This window comes from Aethalodelphis obliquidens, unplaced genomic scaffold (assembly GCF_003676395.1).
Source record: "Aethalodelphis obliquidens isolate GAN/ISIS:26980383/991018 unplaced genomic scaffold, ASM367639v1 scaffold17, whole genome shotgun sequence".
NCBI classification, from domain to species: domain Eukaryota; kingdom Metazoa; phylum Chordata; class Mammalia; order Artiodactyla; family Delphinidae; genus Aethalodelphis; species Aethalodelphis obliquidens.
The window spans coordinates 32998808-33011636 of NW_020837961.1; the positions used below are offsets into that span (position 1 = coordinate 32998808).

The following is a 12829-nucleotide window of genomic DNA, read 5'->3' on the forward strand; positions in this document are numbered from 1 at the left end:
ATCACCAATCAATGCCATCTGCAGATTTTTTATATAGATATTGGAAATTTGGGCCATAACAAATTGACAAGGAGTTTCTAGGACTGCTAATGTATGGCATGAGTATAAAGCTACCTTTTTAAAAGGGATTTATGACTCATTTTTATCATTTGATTTTAAAAAAACCTCCTCTTCACCTGTTAATGAAGAGTCAAGACTGCTAATTTAATCTCATCAGTCACTGTGAAGTCATAAACAATAGAAAAATGGATGATAAAGTAATTCACAGCTAGTGAAGGTCTCCATCTGGAAATATTTGAAAGATAATTTATCAGAGTAAATATTCAAATGCCTCTGCTTCAGTATATTTCTTAACATTTGGAAGAAGCATATCCTGAATGAGAATCTGTAGGGAAGTACTAGTAATAGCATTCAGTATGGTTGCGTCCATTTTTGCCATATCACCTTGTAAAATGAGTGAAATCAGTTATTGTCAGAGAGCTCAGTTTTGCCCAGAGCTTGCAATGGTGAGAAGCATGAACAAGCTGTGAACCATTTGTATATTAAAATGACAGTGGCACAGTTAATCAGTTGCTTTTGCCTTAGTAACCTTAAGCAAGAAAAACTAAGCAGCAGTGTTAAGCCAGCTGGACAGGCTGGGAGGAGAGTGAAGATGCCATTTGTTTAGATGGAACATCTTGGAGACAAAAATCATCCTGGAATATATACAGAATACCCTTGCAACTGGTTTATTGCCTGCCTACTCTGTGCACCTTGGTTCCAGTTCTCACAACACTTGCATTGGTCATGAACAGCAAGGGTTCCCACCCCCTGGGCCACGGACAAGTACTGGTCTGTGGCCTGTTAGTAACCGTGCCACACAGCAGGAGGTGATAAGGGGGCAAGTGAGGGAAGCTTCATCTGTATTTACAGCCACTCCCCATCGCTTGCATTGCTGCATGAGCTCCTCCTCCTATCAGATCAGCGGTGGTATTAGATTCTTATAGGAGCTCGAACCCTACTGTGAACTGAGCATGCAAGGAATCTAGGTTGTGCACTCCTTATGAGAATCTAATGCGTGATATCTGAGGTGGAGCTGAGATGGTGATGTTAGCACTGGGGAGTGGCTGCAAATACAGGCAATCATTAGCAGAGAGGTTTGACTGCGCAGAGACCATAATAAATCAATTGCTTGCAGAGTCATATCAAAACACTGTCAGTGAGTGGCAAGTGAAATTAAGCTCAGGGGTCCCACTGATTCTGAATTATGGTGAATTGTATAATTATTTCATTATGTATTACAATGCAATAATAATAGAAATAAAGTGCACAATAAATGTAATACGCTTGAATCATCCCAAAACCGTCCCCCCTACCCCGTCCATGGAAAAATTGTCTTCCATGAAACCAGTCCCTGATACCAAAAAGGTTGGGGATTGCTGATGAAGAGGATCAAGAGTAACTGCAAGGGAAGCTTTGAGAAACAAACAAAATTCTTACCTTTAGTATGACAATTACTGAGAGCTTGTATGTTGCAGGAACTGACTGTCTAGGCGTTAGGACTCATAGAACAAGCAGCTACGGCTCCACCCTTGTATAATCATATAAACTAATGCAGCCATATAAAACAATATAAAAGACATGCTACTCTAGACTCCCTGTCAAAATGTGAGTTGACTGTTCATTAGTGCGTGAGCCAGGTTCACCCTACTCTGATAAAAAGATAAGGCTGACGTTGCTTTTGACACAGAAAGCTCCATTGTGAGGCTCTGGCACTTGAGAAAAGGTATGCCTCAGACCTGACTCAATTCTTGGAAGACAGGGTAAGGAAGCTGGAAATGCTTTTCCAGGGAGCTGTACCAGTGAGGCAGCCATCAGTCATTAATTCTCAAGAAACAAAGTCTTTGATTCCAGTGTCAGTGACAGGTCCATACTTGTTAGTGCTTCTTCATCTTAGTTTGCCCCAGACTACCAGCTAGAGTTCATTGTTACTCTGTCCTCACCAACAGCAAGCAGAGGCAAGCAGGCCTGAGAGAGGAATGCTTGCTCAGAAGCAGAAGAAAATAGAAGTTGGAAGCAGGTTATGCATTATCTGTTTGCACTGAGGAGCAACAATGCAGTCAGCTCCGTGCAGTTTGTAAAAGCTTCAAAAACAGAACTTCCAAGGGGGGAGTAAAGAACCAACCAATTCGTATTCCAATTAAACTAAATAAGTGCAGACTTTCTTACTCATAATATCTATTTTCCCCATTTCCTGGCTTAAAAAAAATTTGTTTTTCAGGTTGATATCTACATTAATGGAGAACATGCTGAAACTCTTCAGGAAGATCTCACCTTTACACTGGACACATTGACTCCACCAAACTTACCCAAGATAGATGACCTAAAAGGTATGTTCATTTTCGCTACTGGTATTTTCTGCCAAAGCAGTATTCTCTCCATTTTACATTACTTATTCTTTCTTCCAGTGTATGTTTTGGGGTCTATAAAGATGATATGGCAAGTATGTAGGACACTGTGGCAAGAAGTACTAGTGTGGTTTCCCTGAGGCCAGGGCCTGGTGAGACCTGGGAGTAGCATGCAGGACAGAGCTGGGGGTTTAGTTCATGAAAGAGACTGAGTAGACCGAACAGGCTCCACTTTTCAGGGAGAAAGATGATGAGCCTACAATTCCACTTGATCTCTCCTCTCTTCCAGGATGAAAGGATCCAAGCAAATATAAAGGTTATTGTTGCATAAGTCAAGAATTGGTCTGCACAAATGGAAGGCTAGATTTTAGCCTGGATTCTGAGAGGCAAACGTTCAGAAAAATGATCCTCTCCTACGAGGAGGGAGAGGTAACACTCTAGTGAAGGTAGGAAGGGCACACAAAAGGCAGTCGTGGTTATGGGAAATAGTCATGAAGCATTTGAATCAGAAAGAGAGGGAGAGCTTAGGAAGGCTCTCAGCCTTTTAGAGACTCAGTTTCAGGAAACTAAAATAAATCCACAAGTCTACTCTGACTTGTCATGCTTCTCCCCACGTTTGGATCAGCTTCCAACATTTTATCCCTTGTGCTTTCACTGTTGTGAAATATCTCTAAGAATTCCTTTAAGGTGAAGATTTTCTTTCAGCAGGCATCATTTCTTCTGGGACATCTTCATCCTTTCAATCACAATCATTTTCTTCCTTTATGTTGATAAGTTTGCCTTCACTCATTTCTTCTGGCTGCACATCTAGTCTTTCAAATGTTGACAGTGTCAGCATTCCTCCTGTCAGCTCTTCCTTCTGTAATTCCTTTACAACTGATCTGAATTTTACTTCCCCTGATATCACTTATCCTTTTTTTGGTACACCTTCATCTTTCTTGGCCAGGTCTCTCTTCCAGTGATCCATTTTTGTAAAATGTTGTGTGGGTTTGTCACTGACAGACAGGGAAGCAACACAACTACACACTTTGTGTGTGCATGAACTGAATAATGACCTTGCAATTACATCCAGTCGATATATCTTGGTAACTGAAATCAGAACCATGCTGTTGGGGGACTGATGTTAATCAACCAAATTTTGATAACTGGAATTTTTGCATATTGGAAATGTGCAAAGTGAGGACTGCCTATGTATTCAAAGCTTTTACAGTGTAATTGTCCATGTGCTTCTTGGCATAAATTTGATTTTTGTATGCTTATGAAATTTGCTTTAAAGGTATTTTACAATTGAGGATTTTTTTTCCCGCTTTTTGGACTAGTTTTCTTATTAATTCATTTTAAGGAGGTCTTATTGGTATTGCACATTTTTTATCTTTATCTTGGTGAACTGGTATTTATTGCATAGTTCCCTGTATTAAATTAAATGCTCTTCAACCTTAGAGAGTATCTATAAAATTTTGTTTTCCCAGGAAGATGAGTTGTGAATTTAGTGTCTAAACAAAATGTTATTTTCCCACAAAAGCATTATTGTTGACAGAAAAAAAAAATGAACATGAGGGTTGTGAGTTAAGTTTTATTTGGGGCAAAATGAGGACTACAGCCCAGGAGACAGCCTCTCAAATAGCTCTGAGGAAGTGCTCTGAAGAGGTAGGGGGAAAGTCGGTGTTATATATGATTTTAGTGAAGGGGCTATGAGCAGTTACACACATATTTTGCAGAGTCACGAGGAGCAGATGTCTCCATTAATGATTTTAGTGCTTTTTCAAGATGTAGTATCTTCAAGAGAAGATACAAGAAATTGGGCTCATACAGTCTTCTGAAAATATCAACTATCTGAAAGCCTATTTGCCAGTTTTTTCCAAAGCACAGAGTGCCTCCTTCCTGATCTCCACTGTGAACTCCTTTCAGGGTGTGTTGAAGGTCAGCGACTGCAGTGGCTAGTGACCTAATCCTTGTAGAGGCAGATGGCGAGTGACAATTTTTACTTGGCATCATAAAAAGAAAAAATCTGAATATTTCTTCTTCCCATTTGTTAAATGGCACTGTAGATATTTAACTTTCCAGCAATTATGCAGGTCCAACTCATTTACGATGTTGTGAATATCTCAACTGACATCATCACCTACTCTCATTATTTTTTCTGATTTTTAAAAAATTTTTATTGGAGTATAGTTGATTTACAATGTTGTGTTAGTTTTAGGCGTACAGCAAAGTGAATCAGTTATACATATACATATATCCACTCTTTTTTTTTTGAGATTCTTTTCCCATATAGGCCACTACAGAGTACTGAGTAGAGTTCCCCGTGCTATACAGCAGGTCAAAATATACAAACAGCTCATGCAGCTCAATATCAAAAAAACAAACAACCCAATCCAAAAATGGGTGGAAGATCTAAACAGATATTTCTCCAAAGAAGACATACAGATGGCCAAAAAAGCACATGAAAAGATGCTCAACATCACTAATTATTAGAGCAATGCAAATCAAAACTACAGTGAGGTATTACCTCACACCAGTCAGAATGGCCATCATAAAAAAATCTACAAACAATAAGTACTGGAGAGGGTGTGGAGAAAAGGGAACCCTCCTACACTGTTGGTGAGAATGTAAATTGGTACAACCACTATGGAGGACAGTATGGAGGTTCCTTAAAAAACTAAAATTAGAGCTACCATATGATCCAACAATCCCACTCCTGGGCATATACCTGGAGAAAACCATAATTTGAAAAGATACATGCACCCCAATGTTCATTGCAGCACCTACTCTTATTTTATTATTGGCTTTACATAAAAATTGGATTTTTTAAAGCAAAGCATATTTATGCCACATAAATATTAAGCTTTCTTAGAAGTCTAAAGGAACATATATCCAACCTACAGTACTGAGAGAAGATTCCTCCAAAAAGAGATTATCTAATTTTGACCAAATAAGCTGCTCTGTATAACACCCAAATTGGAACAGCCATATTCCATATGACCACCTCTTAATTTTTTATGTCTCTTCAATTTTCTTCCATTGGCATATCTACCAAGTGGCTCACTGACTTATCGCTTAGAAGATCTGGCCTATACAAGAAGTGGGGACAAAGGCAACTCTGTGAATATAGGTATGTTTTGCTTATAAAAACTAGTCTTTACATCTCTAAAATTGATTTCAGTCATTTAGTAAGTATTCATTTGGATTCAAACAATTAAAGTTTTTGTTTACTATACTGGTTAAGTTACATTAAGTTGTCCAATACTATATAGCTATTTTCTTACTGATATAACAAATAAATAAAACAAAAATGTGTGCTTAAAATAATTCATGGCTCTCAGTATAATAAATCATTTTCACCAAAAATAAATATTTTAAACACACCTGGCCAGAAAATCCAGTCCTATTTCATAGTATTATAATGCATTTCTTCTTTGAGTTGGCCTTTTGCCAAGAGTTCCCTTTAAATCTTCCTTTCCCTAATGTTCTCTAAATAGTAAAGTAAAGAAGGCACATCTACAAGTTCCTTTTAAAGTTGCCTGTGTCTTCAGTCCTATAAACAGTGACTACATTGACACTCCATCTATACCAGGCAAGCAATCTGGGTTATAGCCACAGTTAGTGTGTGTGTGTGTGTCAGCTTTACCCAACACCTGCTATGTTTATTTGAGCTGTTTGAGTTGAGGTGACTAAAAGGAATGGATTAGCCAACCTTTTATTCCTGATGATAAAAGAGAAGAGTTTGCATCTGCAAAAAAATTGAGATACTTATATCTGCTAATTTTTACTCAAAAAAAAAAAATTCCCTCCAATATCAGTTGTGGGTGGGAAGAGCAGTGAGCATGATAGTCAAGGTCCTTGACCTCTAAAACTCATAGTCTTTTGAAGTTAATATCCTTCATTTGATTTTGCATCTATCTTCCATCCCCTTATATGATATATGCTTAGTTTCAAAACGTAAAGGAATGAAAATAAATTTTCTTAGAATTCCATAATACCCCTTGAGATAATTATAGCTGACAGATAAAACAAGGAATGTCTTGTAAAATCTGAATTTCAGATAAACAATGAATAATTTTTAGTATAAGTATGCCCTATACCCTAAATGAGACATACCTAAATCTGGCAACCCTAAATTAGAGAAACTCTGGACATTGCCAAAACAGGGAGAATGACATTCACCGCCAGGAGACTCACTCTGATGGCAACAATTTGATGCTGTGTTCCCACCAAGTCCCCTCATCTCTCCCATCCCCACCTGACACACAGTATCCTCAGTGAATCAGAGTAAGATACTTCAAATTATCAAGTCATCTTGATCGATCTTCAGCATAAGTGCTTATGAATGTGCTGTTTTGTATACAATAGGCATCACAACACGGCACCCTCTCTACTACCCGTACTTAAAAAGATTTCTAACTGCTCAAGCCTTGGAAGATTATTTCCAGCATATTCTGCATAAAGAACTGCCTGAAGGGAATTCAGTTATAAGATATGGCTCATCTTAAGTGATTGAATTACGACATCTATATTTAGGACTTATAAATAGGTGAGGGTGTTGATTTTGAATTAGGAGATCAATAGCTTTTATTTTGATCCTAGGACTTTTATCTTTTGCCCACATTATGGGAAGAACAAAAAAGCAGAAGACTTGATCTTTATTCTTCAAAATGAATTGGTGGTCTTGCTAAATTGGCATGCTTTCTACACCTGTTCAATTGACAAGATTTGGAGCATCTAGAGGTCAACATGAGACCCTTTGATAAATGTTGAACTGGGTGGTCCAAATACTAAACCTGGGAGATGGGAGAAAGCTGTGTGCCATGGGCTAGGGAAAAACATGATGGAAATGGTATATTGGCCCTTTAAATGTTGCCTCAGTTTCAGAATCTTAATATAATTGAATCATATGCCAGAGAATATTTATTAAAGAAATGTAAATTTCTTTTGGTTGCTCAATCTAAGTGAAATGTAAATAGTCTAACTTTTTTAAAATTAGAGTTTTTAAAGACATAAGAAATATATTAAAAATATGGGATAGTATATACATTTTAAAACTCTATATATATTGTTTGACATGATTATGTTGTTTTCTTTAAAGATAATATTTGCAATGAAAATATAAACTATACAATTTTTTCTTTTAATCAGATTATGAGTTCATTATTATTTAACTTCATTTTCTGATAGCTGACTTAGAAATTCATATATCTTAGTTGAATCTAAGACTAGAGGATTGAAGTCTATATAATAGATGAATACTAGATGAAATAATAAGATGAATTTATTTGCCATCTATTATCAACGATTAGAACATTCAAAGCTAAAGGTAGTATAATAGATGGTACTACTTCCATATAAATAATCTTTTCTGTAGTCTTTGATTTTGGAATGTGGTCCTACTTAAAAACATTGCAAGTCTTCTTTATTTTAGTTCATTAGTGTTTTAGGCCTGACTAAAAGCAACAGGGAGGCTCTACGTTATTTTTGGCACTGCTTCACCCCAAAATAAAGCTAGTTGGCACTCCTTCACACTCTAGGTGGGTTTTATGAAGTGCTCTGCCTTATATTAGATGTCTGAAAATGTCAGATCATTAGCTCTTGGGGCTGAAAAGTGCTGCTGGAGTTTGATAAACAAAATTAGAAGGCAGTTTATGCAAGAGTTTTGGGAAGACAGACAAGAACCAAAACCAGACAGGTCACCATCAGTGTTTTGAGTGGGAAGAGAGTTTGAAATGGGCTGGGATTGAAGAATCACTGGGGCAAGTCTCAGTAGAGGACCATGACCCAGTAGACAGGGTCAAAACAGGGCGAAGCTGTTCGCAGGTTGAAACTTATTGTCTTAGCCAAACAGGACAGGCTCAGGAAGGCTGAGGTCATGATCGGATGAGTTAGGAGGCCTACCAAGGATTTCTTAAGGAACATAAGACAGCCAGATAAGCAGAAGCTGAGGTCTAGCCCTGAGCTAGTACTATCAGTTCCTCTAAGTTGTTTCAGTGAGCTCTGTTAAACTTAGACCTTTCCTCTGTCTGGGCAAGGTCAAGCCTTCCATAGGTGGCTCTGCTACTATGTCTATTTCCAGGATATGTTTGTTGGGGCAAATCAGCAGCTATATTTTCACCCCCAAGCCCTGAGCTGGGTTTGTGTGGGATAGCAGTGTTCGGCCCGGAGGCCTCAGCAGGGGCCCTCTTCCAGGCTGAGTCCTCGGATTTCCTTTAAGCCTCCTTTGTGGGACTTTTATTACTGTGATCGCTCCCCACCCCAACATCCGGGGCCAAGGGTCAGGCTTCTAAATCCAGGATTTGAATCAGGGCTTAGACATACGTTGTCTATAAAAATGTTTCTGAATTGGCAATAATTAATCTCCCATGCAACTGTATTTGGCTCTAAAATGCTGTGTGTGCTTAGCAATTGCTCTAACTGGAAACAGATCTATGGCAGTTTGTCAGGGATGACATACATATCCTCAATCAATGGGGGAAAAAAATCTAGGAGTAACTCTGCTACTGTCTCCTTATCAAAGCTTTTAAACCTACCGAACTCTGGGCTTCTCTGGTGGCGCAGTGGTTAAGAATCCACCTGCCAATGCAGAGAACAAGGGTTCGAGCCCTGGTCCGGGAAGATCCCACATGCCACGCAGCAACTAAACCCACGTGCCACAACTACTGAGCCTGCAGTCTAGAGCCCGCGAGCCACAACTACTGAGCCCGCGAGCCACAACTACTGAGCCCGTGTGCCACAACTACTGAAGCCCGCGCCCCTAGAGCCCGTGCTCTGCAACAAGAGAAGCCACCACGATGAGAAGCCTGTGCACCGCAACGAAGAGTAGCCTCCACTCACTGCAAACAGAGAAAGCCCGCACACAGCAATGAAGACCCAACACAGCCAAAAATTAAAAAAATGAAATTTAAATTTAAAAACTAAAAAAAAAAAAGAATTCCAAGCACATTAAAAAAAAAAAACAAAACTACTGAACTCTGATATTAGTTTTCTAAGTGTTACTGGGGAAGGCTGTATCCAGTGTGATTTGATTCTCCTGTAGTGTCAGGCCACCTAATGTCAGATAAGGGATTCTCAACACAGGGCATTAAGAAATTAATGGGAGTTTTTTCAGTTATCACAATGACAGGTGAACAATCCTGGCATTGAGTGGACAGGAGCCAGTGATGCTAAACTTTCTGTAACACACAAGACAGTCCTGCAAAACCAAGAGTTACCTCACATAGAATTCCCACAGCACACCCATGGTTGACAATACTTGTAGAGATCTCTGGTTGACTCCCAGCCGCATGTCCACTAGTAACTGTCCCAAATTTTTCTGTTCTCAGAACCACTTAGTTACTGCCATAATTTCACATTCTTGTTTCCTCAGACTTTTCATATTATTCAACAAAACTTAGTCAAATCCCCCCCCTCTTCCCCTTACTATTCTCCATCTGTACCCACCCTGTTCTCCTGCCTGCCCTCTCAGAGAAAGAAATCTTTCCAAGGATAGCAACAGTTCCACCCAAGGTGTTGGTCCCACCCCACCCCATGCTATCCCAGTTCTGTCTCTTGCATCTTCAATGCCTTGCCAGTCCCTTCTTCCCCTTAGAAAAGTGCTTGAAGTTTTCCTATCCCAAATGTCAAATAAAAGCAAAACCAAAACCTCTTAAACCTGCTATTTACCCCCTCAAATTAACATTCCATTTCATTTCTTCATCATCCACTGGCTCCCAAAACCCTCATAATCTGGTTTCCACTCCCCAGTTCTGCTCTCTTGAAGGTTACTTAAATGGTCAGTTGCCAGACCACTCGCTCTTCAAATTCCTTGCATTTCTCTGAAAAACTGCATCCTTGATAACCCCCTGACTAAAGATCATTCCTCCTCCCGTTGCTTCAGTTGCTTCTCGATGTTCCCAAGAAGACTAGGGCCAACCACACCATGCGAGCATCTTCATTTTCCTGAGCTCCATTTTGGTATTTCCCTCTCTGTACATGGGCAGGATTCTGGCTGTTCCATCTTCAGGGCTCCTTTTCCTCATCCTTTTTCCATACACTGGACACAGGTGTTGGCTGCACTCACTGTCCTTAGCCTTCTTCTCAACTAGGTGAAGGATCCTGAAACCTACACATATAACTAACCATAACTCCCTCTCCTGAACTCTAGGCTAGGCTGCCAGCTACCTGACAGATAATTCCATTCAATGGTTCATTACCACTCCTTAAATTTAACAAAATAAAATCTAAAACATTCTAGTGTGTTTCTTTTATAGCACCTTAAGTTTGGTGATTATTTTTATAGGTGACTGTCTCCACTACCAGCCTAAGGACTCCTTGAAGACAAGGATGGTTTCTTATTTAATTTTTGCTCTAGTATCTAGTGTTTTCAAAATTTATTTGATAGTAAAGAAATTGATGAGTGAGTGAATACTTAAAGTTCTTTTAAAAAATAGATTACGTACTTCATATCTGTGGTCCAATGCCTAGCACAGCGCTTGGCACATTGTAGGTACCACACAGGTATTTTTTGAATGAATTTGTCTCCTCTTCTTCCATTTTCTGCTATTTTCTTTCCTACCAATGTCAATGATACTACTATTTTCCTAGGAAGCCAAGGTGAAAACCTCAATCATTTTGATCCTTCTATGGTCATCAAATCCAATGAGTCACCAAGTCTGATAAGTCTCCCTCAAAGATTTTATTTATTTTTAATTTTTTAATACATTTTTTCACGGTCATCACGCTAGTATGTGCTTCCACTTAGAACAGTATTTTCCGGTCTGCTATCAAACAGCCTGTCAGGGGTTGATAGAAGGTATGCTAAATAAACAAACACATAAATAACTAGTTCAACGGGAGCAAATGAGCTTAGGAGGGATCAGAATACGTTAAGAACCCCCTTCTACTTAGCAGCCTCTCTGAACCTTTAATTGGCTAAAATATATTGTATCTTTAAAAAGCAATATAATTTATTACATAGAGTTTTGCAGATTTATTTTACCATGGAAGCATCTTTCTGATGTTACATCAATTTACATCTCCTGAAGGAGAGGTCCATAGAGTGTAAGTATGGAAAATATAGATCCAAACTAGCAAAATAGCATCCTAATTGCTTTCCTTGACATCAGCTCATCTTTTTTTTCCAAATCTATTATTAAAAAGAATGGTTAAACTAGTTTTCATGAAATCCAGCTCTGATACATTATTCTCTTGTTTACTGCACCAACACTGCCCCCCCCCCCCAAAAAAAAAAACCCGGTAATTCTTAATGGTTCCCAGTGATTTACCTCATAAACTGTCCAAACATCCGATTCTGTAGCATGGTGCAATGGACAGAATAAATTAGACAATGCTGCGTTAGCAAACAGTTCACAAATCTCAGTGGGTTAAAACAACAAATGGTCATTTTTCCTCATGTTGTGTGTCCATCACATGTCAGCAGGGAGACACTGCTCATCTTTAGTGGCTCAGGGACTTGCTGATGGACTCTTGCCAGAGGGAAGAGGGCGCTCTGGAGTGTCTTGTACTGGCAATTAAATACTTGGACCAGGAAATGACACGTGTCATTTCTGCTTAACCTAGTGGCCAAAACTAGTCACATGATCCCATCCCAACACAAGAGGGACAGGAAGTGCAATTATATGCCTGAAAGGGGGTAAAACTGGAAATATTTGGCAAACAACACTGACTACCACACATAGTATTCTTGCTTTTTATGATTTTCTCTAATCTATCTTTTTTAGTTTATTTCTTTTATCATTCACCCTACATTTCAGTCAACCTAGGTCATTTCTGCCATTCATTCAATAACCAGTAAATGGTTATTGTGTACCTACTGTGTGTCAGGCACTGTGATAAGACAGGGAAGACAACAGTGAACAAGCTCCAGGGAGGGAGACAGACAATGAACAGTCAGTTCCGTTACTGAGTGATGAGGGCCACATGGGACTAGGAGAGCCCAGAGGATAAATTGGCAACTGATCCCAGCCTCGTGTGTATGGGGGTAAAGGGCTTGGGAGCAGATGGAAGCAAAAGTGGGAGATACTTGTTTGAGTCTTGAAGAACAAATAAGTGTCAATTTGCTGAGATGGAAGAAAGGAGGTGGCTTGGGTAGGAGGAGGAAATGAGAGAAAGGCATTCCAAGCTCAGGGAGTAGAGAGGGAATTTGCATGTAGGATATATAAACAGATGAGGCTGAGGATGGGGGCCTTGGTCAGGACATGGAGGGCCTCTTTGCCACACTACAGAGCCTGGACTTTATCTTCCCCAAAGTGTAACTGGGGTTTTCCCAGCTCCGTGTCTTGGATCTCACTGTTTCTAACAAACTGCCCTTTTCCATCCAACTTCTCACAGCCAAATACAGGTATCTATCCTTATAAACCCTAGCCCAAATGATCCTTCCCCTGTGAATGGTCCTTAATTCTCCCAGACAGAAGCAATCTGCACCTTTTACTGTTTAATCACTTTCTGCTTTGTTT

The 12829-nt window shown here is 39.4% G+C and overlaps 1 protein-coding gene across 9 annotated transcripts in view; it reads left to right on the plus strand.

Moving 5' to 3' along the window:
- The first annotated feature begins 1999 nt into the window (after positions 1-1999).
- LRAT (lecithin retinol acyltransferase) overlaps positions 2000-12829 on the plus strand; it is a 42047-nt gene continuing 31217 nt past the window's right edge. For 4 of the 9 annotated variants that reach the window (XM_027117244.1, XM_027117246.1, XM_027117247.1 and 1 more), the window contains exons 1-2: positions 2014-2369; positions 5426-5499. The gene's annotated coding sequence lies outside the window, so the exon portion shown is untranslated. Of the gene's footprint in view, positions 2370-5425; positions 5500-8892; positions 9008-12829 lie in introns of those variants that run through there. The other 5 variants (XM_027117249.1, XM_027117250.1, XR_003435041.1 and 2 more) reach the window with 4 other exon arrangements.